Below are 21,250 nucleotides of genomic sequence, written 5' to 3'. Positions count from 1 at the left end.
TAGACTACATAGAGAAGAATTTGAATGTTTGCTCTAGATTAAGATTTTAAAAAAAGGTTTCTGACTGATAAACATGCACTTGTTCCTAGAAACCAGTTTTGCCTTTAGTATATTCTACTTTAATCAAAATTATATTTGGGGTAAATATTTGTTCCCCCCACCAAGTAGAAAAATAGTATGTTAGAGAAATACTACCAACATCCCAGTCTCATATTTCCAAAAAGAGCTTTTAATATAACACTTACTTCAGCTTCCACAGGTATCCTGTGTTTTCCCAAAAAAGAGAGGAGACAGATGATTAGGCAGATTGAAATGAGGGACTTTTGTCCTTCTATATTTGTTCTTTCATAGCTACAGAAAAAAAAAGAGCTTCCATTAGGATAACAGAGCAGACTGGTCCCCATGAAAATATTTTTGGGCTCCTAAGGGAACGTGGACTAACAAAACTCATTGGAGAGCTTTGTATTCAGACCCACATTCTTTCCAGATCTTCAGCCTCAGATTTTATTTTTAAACTGGCTTCCCCCTTCTCTCATTTCTCATTGCCATTGGCCATGTCCTCCAGATAGTAACTTCAGGTGGTAAATGCACACAGATGAAGGCCCAAAATCCCTTCTTGGAATGCCTTCTCCTATCTCAACTGCTAGGTTCAGCCGAGATGAGCCAGTACTTCTGAGTCTGGTTCCTTTATGTTATTCTTACAGAGCATCCCGAAACATATGCTTAGAGGAAAATAATAAAAAGTTTTCCACTGCTATGGAAATTACTAAGCTATATACTCCAGTCCAGGCTTACTCACTCACCATTTGATCCTTACCTGTTTCTCAACTAGTTCTAGACTCAGAGAGGATTTATAGGACAAGAGTAATAATCCTCCACCACTTCAAACTTTAACAAAGTCCTCTCAAAAGGTAATTTAAACAGTCATAAAAATGTTTCTTTTAACATCTACCTTGTGATACTAAAGAAGAAAAATAAAACCCCTGAAACCCAAGTTTCCCAACACCTTCCTATATTTAAAATTGATTCTGATGACATCAGGTAGAGCTATATGCCCACATTCTATCTAATTGTACTTCATTCTTGAGACCACAGAATCCTAGAACTGAAAATAACTTTATGCACTACTGAGTAAATATCTTGCACAACGTGACAAAGCTCGTTGTACACAGAGCTGGCCTTCTCATTCCCAGCTGGGTTTTTTCCCAGTAGACTTCCTCTAACATTTTATGGTGAGCTAATGCTGTGTATGTATTCATTCCTTTTTTTGTTTAACATGTGAAAGAGATGCTTTGTGATAGGAGGTAATGTGGGCATCATATTAGAACTTGAAGCCAAATCAAAGAAATATCAGCATTCCTTTCATTTCTTTGATGAAAGAACCGAATCCTCTAAATAACACAGCTTAGTTAGACTCCAGTGTTCCTGAGTTCTTACCTATGCAGGATCTTTCCCACTGCACATTTGTACTTCCCCAGGCAGGGATGCTCATTTTAATCATTGCAAGTCAAAATTGAGGTTCCATTTATTTCTGATTGACCAATAGCAGAGAAAACAGTAGATATTTAATCTACTGAATGATAAGGAATACATTACTATGATTGTCATGTAGCTCTCTACATAGACCATTTTAGTGATTGACATGAATTAGTTTCTTCCTAAAACTTACCATATACCTTTTTGGTAATAAGATTTCCTATCCAAGCATATAAAGCATTTATATAGAACACCAATTTCATTTCTTAGGTAGAAAACAGTTCAGTGATAAATGCTGGTGAAAACCATTAGTCATGTGAAACCGTATTAAGTTGTTTTAGTAATGAGACAGGGACTGCTTAATGAAGCATGTTTCAATAATAAATAACAACAATAAAGAAAAAAATTACTGCTTTTCTGCTACACTGGACATTTGCCACACATCCCAGTGCACTGGAAATCAAAATTGGAAAATATTTTATTGTTAGTATATACATAAAGAGATAGAAAATTCTTAAAAGAGGTCAAACTACATTTTGGACATAATCTTTTAAAATAGTCTCACTTCGAATGCAAGTATGTGAACTGCATAAGTGCCACATTCATTATACATTCATTTGGTGTCTCTGCAGAATGGTAATGTGAATGCTAAGACTCCCACACGGTTGTAATGCTTCAGAAAGAATTTACTCCAGACGTTGTGGTTATTTTCACAGAAAATGCTAGGATGAATGAAGTGCTGATCTGCCTAAGATCTGCCAGTGTGCATCCCAGGCTTGAGGCCTCTAATATAATCTGAAAGCCAATGTCCTCCCAAATTCATATACTGAGATCCTAAGCCACAAGGTGATGGTATTAAAAGAGGCTTATGGTAGGTGGTTGAGTCAAGAGGACAAATCTTTCATCAATGGGATTAACACCCTTAGAAAGGGAACTCAAGGACTGAGGGTAAAGGGTTTTCCCAGCAAGTGCAAGGTTCTGGGTTTAATCCCCAGGACTATAAAAATAAAATAAAAGGGACCTCAAGAGTATTATAACTAGACATTCTTTCACCACAAAGGTGCCATCTATGAATCTGGAACTCAGCTCTCCCCAGATACTGAATCCTTCTGAGCCTTGATCTTACACTATCCAGTCTCCAGAACTGTTAGAAATAAATGTCACTGTTTATAAGTAGTCTATAGTGTTTTGCTATAGTATCCCTAATGCACCAAGATAGGCTTCATCTTTAGAATGTAATATTAAAAGAACTTGTAATATTTATTGAGACCACCACAGAAGAACACAGACCAAGATCCCAGGGATGAATCTTCAATAGGACCAATGAATAAACTGCCCTCTAAAATATAAGTCACCCTCTTAGACTGAAGTTCTCTGTGGCATGCTATTCACCACTGTCTATCCAACACAACCTGGAAAAAGATGGCCCTCCATATTTGTATCCCCTTTCACTACCCTGTATCCTTGCCTTTTTCTGAGCAGCTTCCCTACTTAATTTCTTCTTTTCTACTTCTTCTACCTTTTGGTTCTTCCAAATTTTGCTTTCAAACTCAAAACAGAAGAACTGTGTCTGTATGTTCTTGCTGTTATATAGAATCTTACACCAAGAAGTTCTCAAATACTTGAATGAATCAGTTATTGAATACATACTCTTAACCTATGAAATGAAAGTTAATAGAACCCCTTGGACAATGTTTAATTACATCCCAATTCTGATATTGGGCAGCACTGGATATGGCTGGCCCACACTGACCTGTGCAGGACCCAGGCTTAGAGTAGGCCCAGGCCCATCCTGCCACTGGCAGACACCCACCAGAGCTCAGGCCCAGCTCAGATCTACCCAGACCCACATACATGGGACTGAAGCCCAGAGTGAGCTCTGGTCCATCTCGCCACCTCCAGACACCCACTGGAGCTCAGGCTCTGGAACAGGACCACTTCTTTTAACTAGAAGACAACCACTAGAGCTCAGGCCCTGCCCAGATCCACCCATACTGACCTGCATGGGACTCAGGCTCAGAATAGGCCTGGGTCCATTTTGCCACTGGCAGACACCCCCTGGAGCTCAGGCACAGGACTGCCACTTCTAACCAGCAGACCACTGTGGGAGCTCAGGCCCAGCCCAGATCCATCTACACCAACAGAAATGGAACCCAGGCCCATGGTAGGTCTCAGTCTGCCAACCCCCCAATAGCTGGGAGCCCAAGCCTAACCCACTTACATCTAGAGACACTGCAGACATAGCCAGAGCCTTCCCCATGCAGGAGACCCTAACTTTTGACAACAGATATAGGCTAGAAGCAGCTGCATCTCAGAGTAGTATAAGGCCAAAGACAGCGTAAGGCCCACCCTTTCAGCCCCATCTCTTTATAAGACATTGCATCCGTCTTGAGGCACCTCCACTATTATCTCGAGTGACCTCAACTATTGCCACCACCATTTTTAGTTGCAGTAGGATACATTCAGGGACACCAGCAGGGTCTGGAAGCCCAACATCAAGGTGAGGTACAACCAATCTGCACAGGTACTACAAGATTATAGGGTAGAAAATGTAATATCTCAGATACACACTGCAAGAAAGGAAGACACAGACAACATAAAAAAAAAGGGGGGGGAAAGTGCCCCAAACAAACCAAGATACTACAATAACAGAACCCATGGACAGTGAAGATGATGAAATTTCAGAGAAGGAGTTCAGAAGGTTCATAGTTAAAACGATCTGTGAATTAAAGGATGACCTAAATAGGCAAACACCAGCAAAAATTGATCACTCCAACAAAAAGATAAAAGAGCTAATACAGGTAGCAAAAGATTATTTCAAGAGGTAGACTCTGGAAAAAAAAACAGTCAGAAATCCTTGAAATGAAGGAAACAATAAATCAAATAAAAAACTCAGTTGAAAGCATAACCAACAGACTAGATTACATGGAAGAAAGAACATCAGATAATGAAGACAAAGTATACAACTTGGAAAATAAAGTTGACCACACAGTGAAGATAGTAAGAAACCATAAACATAACACCCAAGAAATGTGGGACAGCATCAAAAGACAAATATAAGACTTATTGGAATAGAGGAAGGCACAGAATTTCAAACCAAAGAAATGTACAACCTCTTCAATAAGATAACATCAGAAAATTTCCCAAGCGTGAAGAATGAATTGGAAAACCAAATACAAGAGGCTTACAGGATACCAAATGTACAAAATTACAACAGATCTATACCAAGCCACATTATAATGAAAATGTCTAGCATACAGAATAAGGATAGAATCTTAAAAGCCACAAGAGAGAGGAATCATGTCACATATAAGGGGAGATCAATTCATATCTCAGCAGATTTTTCAACCCAGACCCTCAAACCCAGGAGATAGTGGAACAACATATACCAAGCTCTAAAAGAAAATGAATTACAATGAAAAATCTTATATCCAGTAAAATTAATCTTTATATTTTGATGATGAAATAAAAGCCTTCCATGATAAACAAAAATTAAAAGAATTTACAACTAGAAAGCCTGCACTACAGAACATCCTCAGCAAACTATTCCATGAAGATAACATGAAAAACTGATGAAAATCAGCAGAGGGAAGTATAACACTAAAGAAAAAAAAGAAAAAAAAACCTAATCAGAGAGAAGAAACCAAGTGAGGTTAAATATAAAAAATAAAACAAAAATGGCTAGGAATACAAAACATGTCTCAATAAAATCTCTGAATGTTAATGGCCTAAACTCACCAAAAGACATAGAACAGTAGATTGTATCCAAAAGAAAAAAAAAACCCAACAATATGCTGCCTCCAAGAGACTCAACTCATAGGAAAAGACATTCACAGAATGAAGGTGAAAGGTTAGGAAAAAAAAATCATACCACTCACATGGACTATGGAAGCAAGCAGGAGTTTCCATTCCCATATCAAATAAAGTAGACTTCACTAACTTCATTAAAATTAATCAAAAGGAATAAAGAAGAACACTACATACTGCTCAAGAAAACCATACACCAACAAGACTTAACAATTATAAATATATATGCCCCAAACAACGGAGCAGCTATGCTCAAACAAAGTCTTCTCAAGTTCACAGTCAAATAGACCACAACACAATAATTTTGGGTGACTTTAACATACCTCTTTCACCACTGGATAGATCTTCCCAACAAAAGCTGAACAAAGAAATTTTAGAACTCAATAATACAATCAATAACAGACTTAACTTACATATATAGATTATTTCATCCTTCAACAAGTGAATACACTTTCTTAGCACAAGGATCATTCTCTAAAATAGACCATATATTATGCCACAGAGTAACTCTAAGCAAATATTAAAAAGTAGAGACACTACCCTGCATTCTATCAGATCATAATGGAATAGAATTAGAAATCAATGATAAAATAAGAAATAAAAGTTACTCCACTACCTGGAAACTAAATAATATGCTACTGAATGAACAATTTGTTGCAGAAGACATCAAAGATGAGATTAAAAATTTTAGAGGTGAATGAGAATACAGATACAATATATCAAAATCTCTGGAACACTATGAAGGCAGTTCTAAGAGGAAAGTTCATTGCATGGAGTTCATTCCTTAAAAGAAGAAAAAGTCAACAAATAAATGACTTAACATCTCAAAGCCCTAGAAAAAGAAGAACAAATTACCAAAAGCAGTAGAAGACAGGAAATAATTAAAATTAGAGCTGAGATCAATGAAATTGAAACAAAAGAAACAATTGAAAAACAATGGTTCTTGGAAAAAATAAATAAAATTGACAGACCCTTAACCATGCTAATGAAGAGAAGGAGAGACAAACCTCAAGTTACTAACAAATATGATGTAAAAGGAAATATCATGACAGACATTACAGAAATACAGAAGATAATTTAAAAAATATTTTGAGCACCTGTATGCCAATAAAATAGAAAATATTGAAGGCATTAACAAATTTCTAGAGTCATATGATTTGCCCAAATTGAATCAGGATAATATGCACAATTCAAACAGATCAACTTCAAGTGATGAAATAGAAGACCCCATCAGAAGCCTACCAACCAAGAAAAGCCCGGGATTAGATGGATACTCAGCTGAGTTCTACAAGACCTTTGAAGAAGAACTAATACCAACACTCTTCAATTTACTTGAGGAAATAGAAAAAGAAGAGCACTTCCAAACTCATTCTATGAGGCCAATATCACCCTGATTCCCAAACCAGGCAAAGACACAATAAAAAAGGAAAATTTCAGACCAGTATCTCTAATGAACATAGATGCAAAAATTCTCAATAAAATTATGACAAATCGAATGCAAAAACATATCAAAAAGATAGTACATTACGATCTAGGGGGGTTCATCCTGGCAATGCAAGGTTGGGTCAACATATGGAAATCAACAAATGTAATTCATTACCATCAATAAACTTAAAGATAAGAACCACATGATCATCTCAATAGATGCAGAAAAAGCATTCAACAAAATACAGCACCTCTTCATGATCAGAACACTAGAAAAATTAGGGATAACAGGAACATATCTCAACATAGTAAAAGCTATCTATGCTAAGCCCCAAGCCAACACCATTCTAAATGGAGAAAAATTGAAAGCAACCCCTCTAAAAACTGGAATATGACAGGGATGCCATCTTTCACCACTTCCATTTAATCTAGTCCTTGAAACTCTAGCCACAGCAATTACAGATGAAAAAAATTAAAGGGATACAGATAGTTAAAGAAGAACTCAAATTAGCACTATTTGCCAACGATATGATTCTATACATAGAAGACCCAAAAAATTCCACCAGAATAATTCTAGAACTAGAAAATGAATTCAGCAAAGTAGCAGGATGCAAAATCAACACCCATAAATCAAAGGCATTTCTGTATGTCAGTGACAAATCCTCTGAAAGGGAAATGAGGAAAACTACCCCATTTACAATAGCCTCAAAAAAATAAAATACTTGTGAATCAACTTAACAAAAGAAGTGAAAGATCTCTACAACAAAAACTACAAAATGCTAAAGAAAGAAATAAAGGAAGACATCAGAAGATGGAAAGATCTACCTTGTTCTTGGATAGGCAGAATTAATATTGTCAAAATGACCGTACTACCAAAAGCACTATACAGATTTATTTCAATTTCAACCAAAATCCCAATGACATTCCTCATAAAAATAGAAAAAGCAATCATGAAATTCATCTGGAAAAATAAGAGACCCAGAATAGCTAAAGCAATCCTTAGTGAGAAGAGTGAAGCAGGTGTCATCACTATACCAGACCTTAAACTATACTACAGAGCAATAGTAACAAAAAAAAAAAAGCATGGTATTGGCACCAAAATGGACTTGTAGGCCAATGGTACAGAAGAGAAGACACAGAGACTAACCCACATAGTTACAGTTATCTTATATTTTTGACAAAGGGGCCAAAACTATAGAGAAAAGATATCACTCTTCAACAAATAGTGCTGGGAAAATTGGAAATCCATATGCAACAAAATGAAATTAAACCCCTATCCCTCATCATGCACAAAACTCAACTCAAAGTGGATCAAGGACCTAGAAATTAAACTAGAAACACTGCATCTATTAGAAGAAAAAGTAGGCCCAAATCTTCATCATGTCGGATTAGGCCACAACTTCCTTAATAAGACTCCTGTAGTGCAAGAATTAATATCAAGAATCAATAAATGAGATAGATTCAAACTAAAAAGCTTCTTCTCAGCCAAAGAAATAATCAGTGAGGTGAATAGAGAGCCTACGATTGGGAACAAATTCTTACCACATGCATGTCAAATCGAGCGCTAATCTCTAGAATATATAAAGAACTCAAAATCTTAACACTCAAAAAACAAATAACCCAATCAATAAATGGGCCAAGGAACTAAAAAGACACTTCTCAGAATATATACAATCAATCAACAAATATATGAAAAAATGCTCATCATCTCTAGCAATTAGAGGAATGCAAATCAAAACTACTCTAAGATTTCATCTCACTCCAGTCAGAATGGCAGCTATTAAGAATACAAACAACCATAAATATTGGTGAGGATGTGGGAAAAATCATACATTGCTGGTGGGACTGCAAATTGGTGCAGCCAATATGGAAAGCAGTATGGAGAATCCTTGGAAAACCACTGTTTGACCCAGCAATCCCAATACTTGCTCAAAGGACTTAAAGACAGCATACTGCAGAGACACAGCCACATAAACGTTTATAGCAGCATAATTCACAATAGCTAAAGTGTGGAATCAACCTAGATGCCCTTCAATAGATGAATGGATAAAGAAAATGTGGCATATATACACAATGGAATATTATTCAGCATTAAAAAAGAACAAAATCATGGCATTTGCAGGTAAATGGATGGAGCTGGAGAATGTAACGCTAAGTGAAATTAGCCAATCAAAAAACCAAATGCAGAATGATTTCTCTGATTTAAGGATGCCGATTCATATATGCTGCGGGGGGCGGGGGGGGGTTGGGAGGATTTAATAAACTCTAGATAGGGCAAAGGGGAAAAGGGGACCCAAGGGTAGGGAGGAAGCATAGGGGTAGGAAAGACAGAGGAATGAGATGGTCATCATCACCCTAAGTACATGCATGAAGACATGAAGGATGTAACTCTACTTTGTGTACAACCAGTGATATGAAAGTTTGTGCTCTATATGTGTAATATGAATTATAATGCATTCTGCTGTCATATAACAAATTAAAATTTTTTAAAAAAGTGTTTTAAAAAGATGTATCTAAAAATTTTTATAATAATATAAAGCATTTTGATCATGGCATCTGTGGGGCCCCTGCATTCATGAGGAATTCATTTTCTGCTAAAGTCTGAAGAAATATTTATAAGACTTAATCCTTAAAATTATGAAGTTGCAACTAAAAACATGAAATCCAACTCTTACTTGAAAATATAATGAAAAGAATATAAAAGTGTAATGTTTAATGAAAGAATCTATTCATTAAAGTGTCTTAGATAAAAGTAGTCTTTACTTTCTGCCAAAAGTATATCTTCAACAAATAATAGATGATACTAACTTTACTACTACTGCTTACATTCTTTAATAAAAGAATCTAAGAAATCCTGCCAGAACCAAACAGAGATGTAAGGCTGAATTAGTGATAAGCTGAACATTTGTTATAACATAATGAAAATATTAATGTTATAGTTTAATCTGCCAATGCACATGACTTCATTTTGGATTTTCTGAATCAAAAGTAACATTTGATAAACTTTTTAAATTCTCATTTCTCACTTATGTTTCAAATTCATACTTGGCATTCTTGTTAATTAATACATGTTTAAAAAGCATTATAGGAAAATATTTGCCCCCAAATACATTTTTGGATGAAAAAAAAAAGAACCAGATATGAATCCTGGCCCTAGCACTTATTAAATGTGTGACCCTGGTTATGGTACTTAACCTTTATGCTGTTTAGTTGCAGAGGTCAATTTACCTAGGCTAGAAATATATTTCCAAAAATTCTTTCTATGACCCAAATTAGGGTCTGTCAAAGATAAATCTATTGCCAATATTATTGTAATGTCATGTGTAGCTAATAAAAATAAATAAATAAATTTTTAAAAAGATAAATCTACACAGGATTTAGAAGGCAGAATTGCAGCAGCGGTCATTTTATGCTCTGAACTATGGGATACGGCTGATGCTCCTGTAGCTCACACACATTGACACTGAGTTGCTACATCACATTTGGTACAGGGCAGCAACCAGGTTTCCAAGTCATCAAGCTCCTGTCTCAGTGCCTCAAATCTGAGAGAGGTGCATATGCAACTGTGTGGTAAAAGGGGCCCGTTCCTCCTATACCACTGAGGTTAGGGATTGATAGATATTGATTGATCTTCAGGACATCCCCAAGGAGCTAGTTCTGTCCTCGCTAATCCCTATTGTATGTCCATCTTCCCTGTCTGACTGCCTTCTCTGCTGACAGCAAACTTAACCTCAGATGCAGAACCATCAATCTTAGAGGTACTATTTAACCAGTTCCTTTAATTGGTTAAGGTTAAGTCCCTAATTCTGCATCAGTGATTCTCTTCCTCTGATTTGAACTAAATGATACTCTTTCCAAACGTTGATCTTATCATCTGTACTATTATCTGTAAGAAAATAGTACCATTACTTTCTCAAAGTTTTGATGATTAAATGAATTAATTCATGTGCATCATTTGTTTGGTACCTGGCACATAGCTTTTCAATAGATAATAAAATGTGCTCCTGGGATCCATCAATTCTGCCAATATATATGCACATATTAGAAAGTGCCCATATATTCATCAGATTTATAGTTTACCTCTCCATTTCTGTTTTGTCATCAAAAACACACAAGGGGAGATTGTCTATTTGATTTATAATCTGTTGATTAATAAAAGAAAGCCTGGATTTAGCTTTCTTATGCATGTTGATATGAAGATTTGCTTTAGTTTTTTTTTTCTGTTTGAGGTTTTGTTGTTTTGCTTTGAGAAGTGCGTAAATAAAACAACAATATTCAAATAACTATATATTCAGATGAGGATGAACATAACTAAATTTCATAATAAAAGTTCTCTAAAATTTATGTTCTACAAAAGTCAGATAGGGTATTCTATATTATTTGCCCCATCCCGGTTAACTCTGGTTTTATTCTATCAGTCAAAATGTTTAATATTGATGCTCAAAATAGGAAAAAGTCCTGTGCTTAAATCAGGGCTATACCTTCTGAGAAAAACAATGCTGTTGACAACAAGATGGGCCTAAAATTATAAGGGACACATTCCAACTAAGTAATAACTCTTGGAAATACAATATACAAATAGAGCACGATTATGATTAATGGGATATTTCCTACCCCCCAGGTCCCCCTATATCCCCCTACTTGTGGGATATAATAAATATAAAAGAGTCATCTCCAAAGACCACAGTGCCATCTCCCTTGTCCTTTGTTACAAAATGGCAGACACAATATGAATTCTCATTTTTACAAATCGTATGGATAAACATGAACACCCACATTAAGATTTATAGACCTGCCTAATTTTTTTTTAATTAAAGTGCTGAAAATCATTGGTGTGATATTTAATGTAGCTTTATAAGACTGAGTTTTTAAGATTGGTAATCAATAGTGTTACCTTAGATTAGGTAGAGGGAAGTGAAGGGAGGAGAGGGTAAGGATGTGGGGATAGAAAAGATAGTATAAGGAAAGAGACATCATTACTTTATGTATATATGTGACTGCATGACCACTATGATTCTACAACATGTATACTCAGAAAAATGAGAAATTATATCCCATCTATGTATGATATATTGAAGTGTGCATAAATATACTTTACTGTTGTGCATAACTAATTAAAACAAATTAAAAAGTTAATTAAAAAAGAGTCTATTTACACCTAGGACTTAGTTTGCAAAAAATATTAGTTGTCTTCTGAATTAAAGATAGTAGTCTTGCAGGTATGTTTAATTGAAATACATTACCACTTTAGTGTGATGAAACCATCAGATATATTTATTAACATAAAAAATTATCATCCTATTGCAAAATAAAATTAGAAAATAATAAAAGAGTTTAACAAAAAGGCTTAAATCCCATTCATCCTTTTTCCCCAAGAAGTCCTCAAACTTAAAATTACTGCCTTTTACAAAATATTTTTGACTTTTGGATATCCCACTTCAAGATAAAGCCTCATTGCTGATTCATAGTGGGGTTGTGGGGGGAGCATGGGAGAATTAGATGAACTCTAGATAGGGCAAAGGGGAGGGAGGAGAAGAGAGGGGACCTGGGGGGCAGGAAAGACAGTGGAATGAGATGGACATCTTTACCCTAAGTTCATGTATGAAGACACGAATGATGTGACTCTACTTTTTGTACAAACAGATGAAAAATTGTGCTTTATATGTGTAATATAGAATTGTAGTGCATTCTGCTGTCACACAAAACAGAATAAATGTTTTCTTAAAAAAAAAAAAAGAATCAAAGGGAGATCAATAGAGGAAAGGGACCATAGGGTGGCAGGCAGGAAGACAAGGGGGCAGCGCTGGAGCACGATATTGACCAAATTATATTGTTATGTTTTGTGCATATATAAACATGCAACAACAAATCCCATCATTATGTACAACTATAATGCACAATAAAAATTTTTTTTAAAAGATAAAGCCTCATCAAACCTATTACTTTGTCACCAATTTAATAAAATACTCAGATGTGACCTCTTTGGTAAAATTTACATTTGGACACCAAGACATTCTGGTGCATATGTATTTCATCTCCTTTTAGATAACAGGAGGCATTCTTGTTGTGCATCATATTCCCCCACAGTGCCATGCTACATATCCTATTGAGTACATGTCTGTATGTCTGTTTTTTGATGCCTCTGTTCATTCATTGGCTATCAGCAGCAGATACTCTTCAAGTCCTCAGATACTATCAAACTGCTTAGTAACAGGAATCAAAACATGAAATCCCAAGATACAGATTTTAGAAATGTATACTAGATTGCATCATTCCTGACCACCGATAGCAAAATTAGCATTCCCTTTTAATATCATCCACTCCTCTCCTACTCGTACCCAGCAGACTCAAGATCTTTCAGTCAGAAGAGCAAAGTCAAGCCTCCAGTCATCCAGTCTGTCTTTATTTCTCTGCCTAGCATCTCCCTGGAGCATTCTTTCCTCCAGCAAACACAGTTGGAAGTCAATTTAACACTTACATCCCAATTTGGGGTTAAATTTGGTAACTTCTTTCCATCAAGTGCCCTTAAAACAGCTTCTGACTACTCTAAGAACTGCCTTCCTTGTTATAAACACTTCTTCCAAATTCAATCAGAAATTGAATGTGTAAAATTTGAAGTAAGAAAGTGCTTTAGAATTTCAAAATTTTAACACCTACTCTAAAAATAACAAAAGAGTTATTGAATGATTTGGATGGTCACTTCCTTACAACGTTTGCTGTTTTGCTATTCATTAGACAGATATGTACAACTGTAAAGTGTGACAAGTTCTTGACTGTCTTTGGTATCAGCTCTCCTTTAATCACTCAAATGTGCTAAGAGGCTAGTGCCATTCTATGGGTGGCAGTGAAATAAAATCATGTGAGTTTCCAAAAAGAATACAAACTGCCTTCTGTTGAATTTCATCGTTGGTCTTTTCCTGATTTTATGAAGCCACCATATAAGGGCTCATTGTCACAAAATGCCTTTGGACATAAAAATATTTTTAAAAGCTTCAAATCCCATGTTACGATGAATAAGCAACAAAAGCCCCTAACAGAATAAAAGAAGGTTTATTATTTTGTTTCCAACTTCTTACTAAAAGTACAATCTATAATAGATATAGTTCCCTGAATAATGCACAATTGAAAACTCTTCTTTAGTCTGAATGTTCAGATAATTTAGGAGACAAAAAAGGGGACAGGAAATAAGAATGAGATTAATTACTCTGACTGGGTGTAAGCTTTGTACACTACCATTTAATTGTACTCTTCCAATAAATATCCACTAGTTATCTCAGCCCGTACAGCTGCTCATTCTTTTGCTGCACAAAGACTGAGTACACATTGAGGAAAATGTATGTTATTTAGAAAGTAATAGCACAGTAAGGTTTATGGGGCATAAATACAGAACCCGTTTCTCTTGAATATTATTCCTTCAGAACACTACCTACATCTTATTTTCATGGAATCTAAGGTCTATTTTCCAAACCTTTAATTTTAACCTTTGCAATAACATCATTGACAATTGGTCCTGTGTGTACTTGAACAATTCTAGGATTGACGCATTTGAGATGGATCCACCAATCCATTTTAGGACAATTATAGTTAATAAATCCTTCAGAATGCTCATGTGAGCATCTCATGGGTGGATGGGAATGAGGTTAAAATTCTACTTCCTAGAAACATTTCGTGTGTGTGTGTGTGTGTGTGTGTGTGTGTGTGTGTGGAGGACTATATGCTAAATACTCAGTTAATTGAAGATAAGATGTTCACAATTCAAGAAAGCTCAGATGGAATATGGCCATTTCTTCTGATTGCTCTCACATTATTAACTTTCATTCACTGTCTTACATTTTTGGTGCCATAACAACATACTTCAGATAGAGCAGTTTATAAATAATATAAAGTGATTGTTTCAGTCAGCTTTTTCACTGCTGTGACTAAAAGATATGATCAGAACAATTGTAGAGGAGGAAAAGTTTATTTGGGGGCTCACTGTATCAGAGGTCTCAGTCCACAGAAAGCCAGATTGATTCCTTGGGGCTCAAGGTGAGGCTGAACATCAATGGTGGAGAGAGTGGCATAAGGAAACAGCTCACATGATAATCAGAAAGCAGAGAGAGACACTTTCCATATACAAAATATATACTCCAAAGCCCACACCCACAATGCCCACTTCCTCCAGCCACACCCTACCCACCTTTGGTTACCATTCAAATAATCCCCATTAGGAGGATTAATTCATTGATTGGGTTAAGACTCTCATAACTCAATCATTTCTCCTCTGAACTTTCTTGTGTTGTCTCATACATGAGCTCTTGGGGGACACCTCACAGCCAAACCATAACAGTAATTTTTTTTTACACTTTTGGAAGAAGGGACATGCAAAATGAAAGTGCCAGCATTCAGTGTCTGTTGCAGGTCGTCTTGCCGTGTCCTCACATGGCACAAGAGTATGAAGGGAACGGGGAAGCTCCCCATGCTTCTTCTACAAGGGCACTCATAACATCCCTGAGGTTGGTCACTGCAGCCAAGTTTCAACATGTGAATTTTGAAGGACACCTTCAGACCACAGGTCCTGGCTCTTCTATACCTCTACCACTTGAGAACAGCACTCTTACTTATTAAGGGCACAGGGAATGTTACCTAATACTTCAATCTCTAGATAATAAGGTTATCAAATGGGAATAATGCCCTTAAACTTGAGAATTAAAAAGCAGGGACCAGCACATAACAGTTTAAATATATTCAGCACATAAAATATGCAAGCAAAGTATTTTGAACCCAAGCATAAATTTCTTTAAATGACTCTCATGGACAGGCCAACAGCTCATCTTTGGAGAGGAAAGGCTAGAAAACTAAGAAAGTTGACTTGGTACTAATACATCTTAATACAAGTATTAACTAATATTACAAAAAAAGAAAACCAGTTGGGAAAATATGTCAATTTGCAAGCCCTTTGAAGAAATGCTTCTTAGAAGAAATCAGCATGGTTGATATTATGATCTGCTTCTACTACACGACTGAAACCAAATGCATGGGTTCTTTCCACACCAAAATCCAATTTGTTCTTTCACATATATAAACTTATATATTTTATAACATAAAATTGAGAATAAAATAAATTATTATCTAGAGTCACCATGGTATATAATACATCTAAACTTACTCTTAACTAAAGTTTTGTATCTTGACCAACATCACCTCACTACCACCTCCCCCCAAGCCCAATTTTACTCTCATCTTCTGTGAGTTCAACATTTCTAGATTCCACATAAAAATAATACCATGACATATTTGTCTTTCTGTATATAGCTTATGTTACTTAACATAATGTGTCCTCCAGTTTTATTTAGGTTGTTAAAAATTGAAAGCTTTCTTTAAGGCTAAGTAGTATTCTGTTGTGTATATACCACATTTTCTTTATCAATACATGTACTGATTGACACTTAGATTGATTCCATAATTTGTCTACTGTGAATAGTAAAGAATTATATATATGCATATATATAATATATATATATTATATATATATCTTTGTATATGTAATACATAGGTATATATAATATATATGCATATATATTATATATATGCATATATAATATATATTCATATATAATATATAATATATAATATATATAATTATATTATATATGCATATATAATATATATGCATATATATTATATATGCATATATAATATATATTACATTATATATATATATAAATATATATATATAAATCTTTTACATGCCGATTTCACTTTTTTGGATATGTGCCCAGTAGAATTGTTAGATTCCTCAAAAAATAAAAATAAAAATAGAGCTATTTTAGGCTCTATCATTTTTCCTAATGAATATACTAATTTATGTTATCAGAAACTTTGTTCAAGTGCTCCCTTCACATTCTCTTCAACACTTGTTATCTCTCATATTTTTGATGGTAGCCATTCTAACAGGAGGTAAGGTGATACCATTTTAGCACTAATTTGCACTCCACTTATGATTAGTGATGTTGAACATTTTTTTCCATATATCTGGTCAGTTGTATGTTTTCTTCTAAGAAATATCTATTCTGGTCCTTTGCACATTTTTAAATTATTTGGTTTTTGGGTTGAATTCCTTATATATTTGGGATATTAATTTCTTATCAGTTATATTGTTTACAAATATTTTTCCCATTTTTAATTGTATCTTCACTCTGATGATCATTTCCTTTGCTATACAGAAGCTTTTCAGTTTCATATAATCCTATTTGTCTATTTTTGCTTTTGTTGCCTATGCTTTTGGGGTCAGATAAAGAAAAAATCATTGCCCAGAGCAATGAAACTTTTCCCCTATATTTTCAAGAATTTTTCATGGTTTTGGTTTTAAGTGTGTTTGATCCACTTTGAGTTAACTTTTTGTATACAGTGCCAAATAATGGATTCATTTCAGTCTTCATGTGGATATCTAAGATTTCCCAAAACCATTAATTGAAGAAACCATTCTCTCCCCATTGTGTGTTCTGGACACCTTTGTTGAAAATAAATTTCTTGTAAATGCAATTGACCACCATAAAGGCATGAATTTATTTCTGGCTCTGTACCATTGATTTGTGTGTATGTTTTTGTGCCAGGATCCTGCTGTTTTTGTTACTGTAGCTTTGCAATATATTTTGAAGCCAGGGTCCTGTGATACCTCCAGCTTTGTCTTTTTTCCTCTTGAAAAATGCTTTCTCTTGCAGCATTTTTTTTTCTTAAACATTTTTCTTTGGAAAAAATTGAGGACATGATACAAAAAAAAGAAAACATCTTTTTTCAACCAGAATGTTGATGTTACTTATTCTTGGAATGAATCCTTTTAAGTCATATTCCTTAGAAAATTATCTGTTGTCTGAGCATCAGTGCAGATAAAACCTCATAGTAAAGAGTGAAGAGACTAATGATCATTTTTAGAGCTCTGGCAACCTGCACATTTCTGAAAACAAGGGATTATCTCAAGGGATCTCATATCTAGATTGAAAATATAGGAAATAATTAACAGTGACATATTCTTATAGCATATCTAACCTGCCAGATGCACAAGCAGAAGGATCACCCAGAGCATCCTTTAGTTAAATGCTAAGCTCCTGAGAAAGAAAATCCAAAGTTGTAAACTTCCCATCACACATATATGAATATAGTAGAAAATCAGAGTGCTTTTTGGTTCCCCAGAAAACACCAAACACTTGCAAAGCATATCAACCCTGCCTCGAAACAGTAGGACTTTTGCTGGGAGCTGTCTTAAACCAGAAACATTCAGTAGGAGGTGGAACTTCCAATGCTTAAAATGCAAACACAGAATCTTTGAAGCAGAATAAATTGCCAAATTTCTTCAGATCTCAGCTTGAAATATCCAATTGACTTTTGAGATTTTTCTCAAAGCCAATGTATGGATTACAATTATTCATTAACTAAACTTGCTTTGGTAAACAAGCAGCCCATTACTTCATCCTAATCCCAACTACTCAGAACAATGATCCCTTCTTAGTCAAACCAGGAGCAATTCCCAGAGCCCTGTGAGCATCTGATTAAATTAAACTGTGAAATCGGTTGAAGCACTTTTTGCCAGTGTATTTAGCAGAGGATCCACAGGTGGTTACATGGAAAACTGGGAACCATTCCAATAAAACGTATGAGAAAAGATTCTTCCCTTTCATTGAGTTGGGAGGAGCTAGTTGTGTTCTAATCCCATCCCTTCATGTTACTGATGAAGCAACTGGATTGCACATCACCACCCAGCTCATTTAGGGCTGAGCCAAAGCAGGAACCTGACACAGAAGCCTAGTTCAATTTTCACTCACACACAAACATATCCTGATTTCACCCGAGTTTCCTCCTCTTGCCTGATAAAGAGCAAAAGCACTGGTGGCCTCATTTTATATGAAGCCATTAAGAATTGTTGTGAAAAACTGGCTTTACAAATGACTGAGTTAATTCCAGGGGAATTTGAAAGATGCCACTAAGGTATCACAAATACTGAACATTCATGGGAACACACAGGAGTACAGGAGATTCCTCAGGGAGAAACTGAAAAAAAAAAAAAAAACACCTTGGGTTTAACCATGGGAGGATAAAAAAAAAAAAAACATTAATTGCTACTTTGGGCTTCATCCTCAAAGGTTCTTCTGAACTGGTTTTCCAAGTGTAAAGAAAGAGACCAGACAAGCCACAACTGCCCATAGCATGTATTCCTGTCTGCTATATCTATGTGTGCCTCACCCTCTGCTCTCTCCAGATTGACTCCAGGTCCCTGGCCACCATGCAGAGAATGGATCTCAGAGGATGGCAGAAGAGGACTAAGGAGTGGTAACATCAGAGGGCACAAGCATGGCAGCTTTGGGGTTTATATGTTGCACTGGTGTTTCTCTCAATTCCTATTGTGTAGTTTTTAAGAGGGAGTTGCTTGCCTGGCTTTCAGTTGGGAGCAACCTGTTCCCTCTAGGACTGATTTTGGCTTTCATTTTCCCTTTACCATTTGAAGCGGTAGCCCAAATGGTACTGGAACTAGTGCATTAGCTAGTTCACCCATTCAACAAAACCCTCTTCATACATTCCTTGTGTTGGCCAAGATCAATGGCTTTTCTTTTGTACATCAAAGGAAATGATTAAGAGCATGAAGAGAGTCTATAGAATGAGGGAAAAAATGTTGGCCAGGTACACCTCTGATAAAGGATTAATATCCGGAATATACACAGAACCAAAAAACTTAACACCCATAAAACAATGCAATCAAAAATGGACAAAGAAACAGAAACTTCTCAAAAGAAGAAACACAAATGACCAAGAAATATATGAAAAAATATTCAACATCTGTAGCAGCCTGGGAAATGCAAATAAAAACTGTACCAATATTTCATCTCACTCCAGTCAGAAAGAATGATAAAGAATACATACAACAAAAAATGTCAGCAAGGTTATGGAGGGAAAGAAGACAGTTATACATTATTGGAAAGACTGCAGACTAGTATAACCACTCTAGAAAGCAATATGGAGATTTCTCAAAAAACTAGGGCTGGAACCACCATATGACTCAGCTATCCCACTCCTTGGTATGTCACCAAACGATCTAAAATTGGCATACTACAGTGACACACCTACTCCATAAAAAATGAAATTATGGCATTTGCTGTTAAATGGATGGAACTGGTGAACATCATGCTAAGTGAAATAAGCCAGGTGCAGAAAGTCAAAGGTTGACTGTTTTCTCTCACATGCAGAAATTAGAACAAAATGGGGACAGGGGGGCAGATCAGGTATCAAAGATACAGGGAAGATCAGTGGAGGAGGAGGAAATCAAATGGGAGGGAGAAGGGACAGGAAAGGGGAAGAAATGCTAAACAATTTTAACAAAATTCATATATAAATATACCACAATGAATTTTACCTTTATGTATATGTATAAAGCACAATTCAAAAATAAATGAAAGGAAGATCATTAAAATAGAGGAAAGAAAAAGGGGGAAGGGAGAAGAAAAGGAAAACAGGAGGGAATGGGGAGTGAAATAGAGAAAATCAAATTCCATGCATGTATGACTTTGTCCAAATATCCAACTGCTGTGTATAATGCTCTAGCTTAAAAAAAAAATCATTAATGGCTTTGTTATTCATTTCTCCATCAGATGTGGCACTGTTGACCTCACTGTGAATTTTAAAGTTGAACCTAAAATGATGGATAGGATCTCCCTCAGCATACTTCAGGAGATAAAAATATTTTTATTTATTTTGAAACGGGGTAAGAAGGCCTGAATTGCTGAGGCTGGCATCAAACTTGCAATCCTCCTGTATCTGTTTCCCAAGTCACTGGGACCATACTTCATTCTTTTACTGAACACCAGCTACTCATGCATCACCTTCACAGTTTTTCTATTTAATATCTCATTCAAACTCACTCTTTAAAAATCTTTAATATTTACTTTATCTTCAGTCTAAGTAATAAAAATCTGTCCAATCATGGATTTCAGGTATATGATCATTTATTTATTTATTTTTTAGTTTAGGTGGACTCAGTATCTTTATTTTATTTCTATGTGGTGCTGAGAATTAAACCCAGTGCCTCATGCACACTAGGCGAGCACTCTACCATTGAGCTACAACCCCAGCCCCAATATGAGTATTTTTTTCTACTTTATATTACATTTAAATATATATAACCACAAAGTTTAGTTCATTCATGTACCACCAAAAGTACAGTGTCTTCAGTGTTGTCAGTAGGATGTATCAAGTCAGGAAACACTAAATTAATCAAACTAAAGTATGATGTGGAGCATGCATGACAGACTTGTCAGGAAAGAGAAAAAAAGCAAAATTAAATAATGTTAGGTACAAAGGCTTGGCCAAAGAAGGCTGGCTTTTTGTTATTTTGTTATTTGACATGGGAAGCAAAAAGAGGAGGCAAAGAAAATTAGAGCAATGCACAAGATACATTAGAGACCAAAAGGGCCTAGATTTGAGATCAGAAATCCATATGGACAATGGGCCAGACGATAAGGGCCTACACTAACAGATAGACTCAAAAGAGAAGGGAAGGATGAAGAGTTCTATT

This window comes from Ictidomys tridecemlineatus, chromosome 9 (assembly GCF_052094955.1).
Source record: "Ictidomys tridecemlineatus isolate mIctTri1 chromosome 9, mIctTri1.hap1, whole genome shotgun sequence".
In the NCBI taxonomy this organism is placed as follows: Eukaryota; Metazoa; Chordata; class Mammalia; order Rodentia; family Sciuridae; genus Ictidomys; species Ictidomys tridecemlineatus.
The sequence above is the reverse complement of the archived record's forward strand: the minus strand, read 5'-3'. Positions refer to the sequence as shown.